Source organism: Apodemus sylvaticus, chromosome 2 (genome assembly GCF_947179515.1).
Source record: "Apodemus sylvaticus chromosome 2, mApoSyl1.1, whole genome shotgun sequence".
Classification (NCBI taxonomy): domain Eukaryota; kingdom Metazoa; phylum Chordata; class Mammalia; order Rodentia; family Muridae; genus Apodemus; species Apodemus sylvaticus.
This window is the reverse complement of record NC_067473.1, coordinates 169,302,481-169,312,416: the sequence shown is the minus strand read 5'-3', so window position 1 is coordinate 169,312,416 and position 9,936 is coordinate 169,302,481. Positions and strand designations below refer to the sequence as shown.

The 9,936-nt window shown below is 35.1% G+C and overlaps 1 pseudogene; it reads right to left on the bottom strand.

Moving 5' to 3' along the window:
- Positions 1-413: 413 nt before the first annotated feature.
- Positions 414-1,913, bottom strand: LOC127677699 (mesoderm induction early response protein 1-like; annotated as a pseudogene).
- Between the last annotated feature and the right edge of the window lie 8,023 nt (positions 1,914-9,936).

Genomic DNA, 9,936 nt, shown 5'->3' with positions numbered 1-9,936 from the left:
GTTCAATTTTTATGGAGAGAAAAAATGTCTCTTGTAAAGACATTTTTTAGATAATAAAAAATTGGTGTTTAGCAGAATCACAAATATTTCTTTCTTCCTTATAAAGCATGGGGAAATATTATATTTTAATCAAATATACAATTTGTTTTTCAAAGGAGAAAGAGCGGTTAAGATTTTGAACATTCAAATTTACCATTCTTTTTATATCCTTAAAAAAGGCTTCAAAATTTGAAGTAAAAGAACTTGCAAAATGTAGGATTATGAGTCCCATTTCTTAAAGTTAAGACTTAATTTAAATTTAAAGAGTTAACCAACTGCTTCAGGGAAATCAGCTTTGTAAAGGTCACCCCCCTAACCCTGAAAATTGTAGTCAAGCCAGATTTTATTCAAAGGCAGTGAAATAGTTCTAAGAGTTAGTCATTTGTGTTTTCTTGTTCCTCAAACTTCCCATGCTTCCTGGATAAGCTCAGGGGAACTTGGATTTTTCTTTCCCACTGCTGTTTATCCACCACTGTTTGGCATGTCTCTCTCTCTTTTTTTTTTTTTAAATCAAAATCATTTTCATTTCTTGCAGTTATATTGGCATGTTTTGGGTCAGTGTTCATATTATTTGCTTCTTAAAAATTAGTGTCCATATCTGTTAGAAGTGGTTTCTTATTTCCATCTGTTGGTCCATTAACGTGTAAACCTTCAACTGTTCTTCTTCACTGTTCAGTATTTCTCCTGGTCCAAAGGATTTCTATTGCTGATAGTGTCATCATCTTTCTCTAACTGGCTGTTGCTACTACTTGAATTGGGGGGGGGGGATATTGCTTCACTAGAAGCTGCACTTTCACTTTCATCCAAAAGTTGATCCATGTACTCTGTTACACCAGGATGAAGTTTAAATTTCTTTTTCCGACTTTGTTTGCTAAGCAAAGAAACCATAATGCTCAGACTTTTTCCATACCAATGCTACACGTTCACCCACTGATCTTGTTCGGACTTTATTAGCCTGAATCAGATGACAATATTTTCCATAGGCCTTCAGACCTTGCTCATATTTTCTACATTCTTCCTCTGTCCACACATATAGTTTCTCTGGAGTTGCTTTGACATTAAATCTCAATCTTCTCAGGTCTTCTTCTGTATCAAAACTGCATTTAACCGATTCATATAAAGTCTGTTCATTGTCTTTTATATGAGATACATCAAGAATTGCTTCTACACCTTTTTCATCACTGTTATAGATGCATCCTTAAGAAAGACAATCACTTTATTTTCTGGTAAATATTCTGGATCCCAGGGAAGCATATCATCATTTTCATACACATTTTTATTTTCTTTTAATCTACAAATGCCAACTAGAATCTCAGCTTGAAACATAGAGCCCACTATGATTTCTTTTTTCAGTCTTCTGAGAGAATATAATATTCATCTTCTTCAGATTCTTCTTCTATTTCATTAATAGTATCAAAATATTTACATTGACATGTGCAGATTTCCTGAACATCTTGGAAAGTAACAGATTGTGAACAATCATCATTGGAAGACTGAGTTTCATCCTCCAGACCAGGTGAATCTTTTATATTCTCTTACTTATACTCCCCACTACAGCCACTCTTACCATAATTATCAGCATCTTCAGCATCTTCACATTCTTTCTCCTCCTCTTCCTCCTCATCTTCTTCAGGCAACCAAACTGTCCTGTCATAAACACAGAGGCTGAGAAGCTCATGGATGCGCATGTCACATTCCATTGCAAGATCCTCTGTTTCAGAACAGAACTTTGTCTCTCCTTCAAACATTTCTTCTTCTTATGTTCGTTCATCATCAAAATCATGTAACAGAATGTCAGCTGATGGATCAAACTCATAATTCTCTAACGTTGTTGAGCGTCCTGTCCTTGAAGTCTCAACAGATGGTTCTACCATAATGGCAATGCCAGCAGGTCTTATTGCCATGGCAGGTCATGGCCAGAACCCAGAAGTTTCCTGGGCCACAGGGATACTGTTGACTTCTCCTCCTCTGCTGAGGGAACATCAAGTAATATATTGAATATGTAGGGGAAGAGTGGTCAGCATTGTTTAGTCTTCAATTTTAGTGTGATTGCTTCAAATGTATAAATGAAAATCTCCATTTACCTGAGTTTTTAGCTGTCCTGTTGTGATACAATTCAATTGATTAGTGTTGAAGCTTTCTAAAATATATGCTCTGTTCTCACCTAAGTGTATTTGTGTTCAGTAAACCTTGGAAGAATGCTATTTGTTAAAGAAACTTAGTTTGTGGTTCACTACTGGTTCAGTTTCTTTTCTATGTTCATGATTTGGTTTTGAATTTTGTATCTTCCAAGCCTTTAACCATTAATGGATGAATAATTTTGTCTAATTCTTTCTCAAAATCCAATGAGAGGATCACTAGCTGAAGAGTTCCAGGTGATCAATAGCAAGAAATGGATGGAATGTCAGCTTTCTCCAGGAACAAGTCCTTTCATAGGTTGCCATTGTGAAGTTTTAAGCTCAACAGCCAAGTATATCTGCATAATGCAAAATGGACTCAGTGCATGTTACATATGTTTGTAAACATAACAATAATAATAATAATAACATAGTTATAATAATAACAGTAAAAATGATCCAGAATTAAATAATAAAATGTAAGCATTTTCTGAGATGGGAAGATTAATTTTAGAAGGAAATTTTTAAAGAAAATCACGCATTTTCAGGTCAGTGCAGGCACAAAACAGCTCATCAATTTGGCATTTTTGTGGTTTAGTTAATTAATTAGTTAATTAATTAAAATCAAGGATGTATAAATGAAAATCTCCATTTACCTGTGTTTTTAGCTGTCCTGTTGTGATACAATTCAATTGATTACTGTTGAAGCTTTCTAAAATATATGCTCTGTTCTCACCTAAGTGTATTTGTGTTCAGTAAACCTTGGAAGAATGCTATTTGTTAAAGAAACTTAGTTATACTTAACATAATTTCCATTTAATCTTTAAAATGAAGTTTCTATGAAATGTAATCATCATCATTCTCACACTGTACAGGAGATATAGCTAAGGCAAGTGTAATTAAAATATAAAGTCTGATTCAGAGTGTGAGGATGAACTAATGTGCAAGGCTTGCATTCTTGCCATGGTGTACTCTTTCGACTGCTTGCTTCAGGTATAACTTCAGAAATGGAGAAGGGATTGCATAATTAGTAGGTACTGATTTAGAGGCATAATTGCTACTCAATTAAGGTTTAGTTTTTAAAACAAGAATTATTTTAAAATTAGTGAAATTTTTAAGCTCATAAACACAATAACAGTATTTGATAAAATTTTCTTTCATTTTTGTCTTCAAGAGAAGATACTCAGTGGGGTACAAGCATTAATTTCATCATAATATGTAAATACAGTCTTAGAACTCTGTGCCACTATAAACCTCCCTTCTTTAAAACATGTACACTGTGTTAATAGCTGCAAAATATGGTCTAATATTAACAGTATATTCTCCCTGTGTGTATTCATTATTTTTAATTACTGTGATAAAATTTGATGACCAAAAGAAACTCAAGAAAAACATTATTATGGCTTAGAATTCTGAGGGGAGAGTTCTCCATGCTAGAGTAACAAAGGGAATAGAGAACATGTAGAGAACATATCCAAGTTAGGCAAGGCCCCAGGTAGAAGGGTGGGGACACTCAGCCATCTCAAAAATTTTAACCCAGAATTGCTCCTGTAAATGTGAAATATATGAACAAAGAGTATAGTAGAAACTGAAAGGCAATCCAGAGGCCACCGCACCTGGGAATCCATCATATAAGAAGACACCAAACCAAGATACTATTTCAGTTGCCATGAAGTGCTTGCTGGCAGTAGCCTGACATAGCTGCTTCTTGAGAAGTTCTTCCAGAGCTTGATCCACACAGATGCTGATGTGTGCAGCCACCCTTAAGATCTGCATAGGGACTTCAATAGAGGATATACGCAAAGGGCTGAAAGACATGAAGAGTTGGCATTCACATAGGAAGAGCAAAAATATCAACTAACCAGACCCAATAGAATTCCTAGAGAATAAAGCACCAATTCAAGGGATCCATGGTTCCAGGTGCTTATATAGAAGAGCATTATCTGTCATTATTGGTGGGAAGGAATTTGGTCTTATGAAAGCTTGATTCTCTAGTGGAATGTTAGACTGTGAGGTGGCAGTGGATGGGGTGCATAGGGGAGTACTGTCATAGAGGAATGGGGAGGAGTGATGTGATTTGGGTTTTGAGTAGGAAAAACCAGATAGGCGATAGCATTTGAAATGTTAATAAATTAAGTATTCAAATCTTAAATTAAAAATAGTAAGGATCTTTTTTATTTACATTTCAAATGATTTCCCCTTAAAAAAGATATTTTTTCCTAATGTGGAATGTTTGTACAATTTTTATAAAAATATAAATAACGTGATTATTCTTCAAGCTTTTTAAAAAAAAATAATTCCTGATCTTAATTATGCTGTCCATCTACTAATTTGAATTTTGTCTTCATAATATTCTTCATGACTCAGGGGTACATGTTTTAAAGTATTGCTTTAATGTTTCTCTTTTTTGTTTTTAGTGGACACAATGTTGTTGTGATGTTTCAGAACTCTTAGGACTGTTTTCTCTGTATCCTATAGCTTTAGGTCTGTTCAGTTTAAATAGTTGTTCAGTTCTATGCATCTTGTAATCATCTTGGTTTTCTCATTGATCTATTCATCTCCCTATTCTATACTGATTAATCTCTTAGAAGTTTGTGTAGTTTCTTTTGTTGTTGATTTTGTTGTTTTATTTCATTGTGGTCAGATAAAAGGCAATAAATTAATAATTTTTCTTTAAAAAAAACTATACCAAAAACTTCAAACCTAGGGATAAAGTCACAAAATAAATATTAATGAGGACATATATTTGGTTAAATAAATATTATAAAATATAAAAAAATAGTAAGGATCTTCCCTTTAAAAACAGCTGCCATTAAGTCCATCTGTAAGGCATTTTCTCAATTAGTGATGAAGTGTGGGAGTGCCCATTGTGTGTGGTGTCAACAATGGGCTGGTGGTCCTGGGTTCTCTAAGAAAGCAAACTTAGCAAGCCAGGATAAGCAAGCAAGTAATTAACATCTCTCCATAGCAGCTGCATCAGCTGCTGCTTCCTGGCCTGCTTGAGTTCCAGTCCTGACTTCATTTGGTGATGAACAGTAATGTGGAAGTATAAGATGAATAAACCCTCTCCTTCCATCTTTTCTTTGTAGTCATAAAGTTTTGTGCAGGAATAGTAACCCTAAGACACAACCAAAGGGTGCAGCATCATTGGAAAGCCCTACTATCTAGATAAAATGGACTGAATCACCTGCACACCAGTCTACCTATTTCTAGAGCCTAACAGATTACTGCTTCTGCCAAAGATTCTTGGCCATTCCCCTCTTCCTCTGTGGAAATGTTGTACAAGTCCACACACATACATGCTTCAACACTTTTGCGTTGGCATGTTGCTCATAAATGTTTGCCCTTACAACCCATATTAGGGACTCACCACACCCAAACAACTCTTTTCAAAGACATATATTTTATTAAGCTGAGAAAAAACATTAGTATTTAATTTATGATTTAGGCAGAAACACAGCAGTGAAAGGCTTACAGTTGTAATTTTTAAGAAAAGAAACCCTGAGGTCTATTTTAGAATGTGCTAGGATACAGTGGTATATTTTTTTTTTGTGGATATTATTCAGATAAAACAAAGTGTGCTTTTGACTTGTAGTCTCAAAAACATTGATATCAGGATCTTGGTAGTGAGCCTCAGAAGAAGATGGCCATATATAGAAATACACCTCCAGTGGTGAGACTAGTATTAGTAATGTAATATAACACATTTTGGCAAAGAATTGGGAGATACAGCAAACCATACTGTACATGATCAAATTATTCAGTGTCCCCTTAACCACAGCCTTGTAAAATTTTCAAAGTTTCCTCATCATTTGTTAAGGATGAGATTTTGTTTTATGTTCATAGTATAAATAATTGTCAGCCTGTTGTTTAAAAATGTGGCAACAATTTTTAAAAAAGCATTATACTGTAGAGACCGGGAATTTAAAAAGTGTGGAACATTTAGGATTAGTACTAGGTATCTGTCTCATGGACATTTCAGGGAGAAATTGCAGGAAAAAACATGAGAAAATACTGATGACCTTAGATTATTTTCAGCACTGAAATTGCAGATGAAGGACACCCAGAAAGAAAGAGAGTAATTGAAGTTGCATGCTGAATATTTTATTAATGTATTGAATCTCCAGCTGTGATCCCTAGTGGCTGTGGAAACACATTGTTAGGGAGTCAATTTCTTACTCAGTTTCTGAAATAAATAGAAAAACTATTGTATTCAGAGTACAGAGAGAACATGACAACTCAGTCATAATATTTGGTATTGGTTCTAGGATGATGTTATTACTGCATAATTAGTTTGGTTACATTCTGACATCTAAAATATAGAGGAGATTTTTATTCCCCTGCTACCCACTAGGGGATAAATATGAATCATACCTGTCACAGAATTCTGGTTTACTGAGGTCCCTGGGGTCTACCCAATTGGGAATCTTGGGGTGGGACTTATGGGTTTCCTGGATGAGGGGGTCTTTGCTGAGGGCCTCCTTGGGGTCTTTGGCCTTGAGCAGGTCTCTGACGTTGACTTCCTTGTTGGAGTTGTTCTTGAGATGATTACTGCTCCTTGCCTTTTTGTGAGGGTGGGCCTTGAGGAGGTTTCTGCTGTGGGCCCCCTTGTGGGGGTAGGCCTTGATGATGTTCCTTCTGTAGGCCTCCTTTTGGGGGTGGGTCTTGAGGAGGTTTCTGCTGTGGGACTCCCTGTGAGGGTGGGCCTTGAGGATGTCTCTGCTGTGGGCTGCCTTGTGATGGTTGGCCTTACTGTTTCCCATTAGCAAGTTGTCTTGGCTGGAATCCTAAAGGACATGGCCTCTGGTTTTGGTTCTGAACTTCTGAGTAATAAAAGCAAATAATACATGAGTTTAGTTGTATTCAACTTTGTTCTCCTTTATGTCAAAGACCTTTCCACATTTCTAGATAGTAACCATCTTATACTTTCAACCAAAGATCATGTTAAACCATGGTCTTTGGATGACAAAATGCTGATTATTTCGGACCAGTTTCCTTGGACTAATTAAAAGTGATTAATCAGTTCATTTGTGGAGGTTCTGTTACCTCTTATGGTTTGGGGAGAAGAGTCTCTTTGTGAATCTAGATCAAATCACTAAGTTTCATGGTAAAATTTTAGCAGCTTGTTCAGAAGATTGGCCTTATATGGAGAAATATTATCTGTGGAAGAAGAGTCTAAAAATCACAGACAACATAGTTCTCACTGAACAAATTCATTACAGCTTGTATTTGATGTGCTCAATACAATTCTCTGAGTATAGAGTCACAAGGAAAAGAGACACTAACACTTTGTTGGTTATCCTGCTGAAATCAATTGAAATAGAGCCAATAAGGAGTTGGAAGAAGACATTGAGGAAATCTTGTTTCCATAGAAGTGTCAAATTAGGGAACTTCATCTAAATTTTATCTCCTAACAACCACTCCTCTTTTGTAGAAAAGGTAAAGTTCTCTTATTGTCAGGAATTCAGACTTCTGGCTTTTTGTAATTTTTTTTTTGCCCACCCATTTAATGTTCCTTATTGTCAAAGTTGGAGAATTTTAGTCTGAACATCTGTGAAACCTACATTCCTTAGTTAGTAAAAAGAGAAATCACAATACAGTGTAGAGTTATAAAATTTCCTCCTTACTAAAGACACATAAGGAGATTAAAGTCTTTTGGTATTTGCTTGATAATATTTGGAAGAGTTTTGACTGATGTCCACTGTATAGCAAAACATAGGCTAGACCCAAAGTTAGTTCACAGATGCAACTAGCATCCTAGAGTTCGGAAGTGACTTTAGACACAATCTGTCTTTTTCTGAGGGAATGTTAACCACTATTATGAAAAGGACAAGGTAGCTTTAATTTGCAGCATCTCTGGTGACTATTTTGCTGTGTCAAATGGTAAGTTACATTTAAAATTTTCTTTTGGTTGTGTCCATTTTAAATAGAATCCTGCTGCCTACACTGATTAAGTCATCTATCTATCTATCTATCTGTCTGTCTGTCTGTCTGTCTGTCGGTCTATCATCTATCTATTATCTAGTTTTCTATCACTGTGTAATTTAGAATATTTATATCTTCCTTATTTCCTATCTTCTACCTTTCTATGTTCTCAAATAAAAGGCATATGAATAAACACTTGAGTAAAAGATGTAAAACAAACTAATAATGCATTGGAATGTTGAAAAAGTGTAGAAATATTATAATAAGTAAGATGTTATTACTTTTCTATGTAATAGTTTCAGGTTTATCACTTGAGTTGCCTTCCTTCAAATGGCTCTTACATGTGTTTTCCTATAGTTTTCACTTGTTCAATAGTAAAACAATTCTACTGATATATGTAGTTTAGTTTAAGTACAACAGTGTCTTCAAATTGGGGACTCTATTTTTAAAAAGTGAAACACTCTATGGTCTCATTCATTTCTCATTTCCTGTCCCTTGTCCCATCCCTCTCCTCCCCTGAAGTGTTGTCTCCTGTGCTTTAAAAAGAGTCACATCATGCACACACAAATTCTCATACCTTCACCAGGTTCCTGAGCAGAGCTCAGGGCCAGCAGGACCACTGTGAAGAGGACCACCAGCATCTTGGAAGTGGTTCTGGACTTTCTTTGAAGTCTATGCTGAAATCAACAAGACAATGCTTTTATAAGCAGGATCAGAAGAAAGGCACATTTGAATTCAGTTCTATACTATTTTATAATTATCAAAGCAGGAAATCTTGCATCCTTTATTCCAAACTGGAATTTTTGACCATCAAAAAGAGGTAAGAACGAGCTGCCAGTGTCCCTATTTTAATATTACAACAATAAGAAAAAATTAAAGCACCATGTGTAAGAGAGTATCCCAGATAGTACAGATATGGAATATCAATATATCAATAGCTTGTTCCATTTGATAGCATTATCTGTGTATCACTGTGAATTGTGGTAGGACTAGTATGTATACACATTTGTTTATATTGTCAGTAATGATTTTATTCCATACAGAATATGGCCAATTTTTCTGATCAGTATAGTTAACACTATCACTTCATTGTTCCTTATAATATACTGGAGTTGGGTAAGATTGATGGAGTTGATGGTATTCATACAAAAACTTCAAATATAACAAAACACTTGGAATAACTAACCTGCTAAGCCTCAGTAACAGTGCCTACAATATCCTATAGTATTGATCTAGCTGAATAACAACAATACTGGCTAGCAAAACAAGAGATCTATTAAATCGCTAAAATCCCTACAAAATGGCCTCACAACACATATGGGGTTTACCTGAATCATGAATCTTTAATTTGATGATGAGTGGTTTGAGCATTTTACATTTCAAAAGTCCACAGACAGATCCACTTTTTTAATTGTTCTATTTAATTTGCTTAATGATAGAATTATGGAACTGAGTATATCATTATCTTTCTTGTTCTCCTCAAAGGGACAAATGTATACCGTTGTGATAGTTTTTCATTTTTTCTTTTCTTTTTGCAGCTAATAAACTTTTTATTAGATATATTCTTTATTTATATTTCAATTGTTGTCCCCTTTCCTGGTTCCTGAAATCTGTGATGCTTGGGGCTAACCCTAGTGGGATTTTCTTTCTTGTTATTTCTTATTGAGAAAAGGGGTGGGGGAGAACATCAACAGAAGGTAAGAGTTTATCTTATGAGGTACAGAATTAAAACTTTGTCTTACGAGATTTTTAGGGTTGCTGTATAATAATACAGAATTTACTTATCAAATCTAAGTTAACTTGCTACTATAGCTATTCTGCTTTCAGTGATCTTCTGAGGCCAGAAATTGTAGTT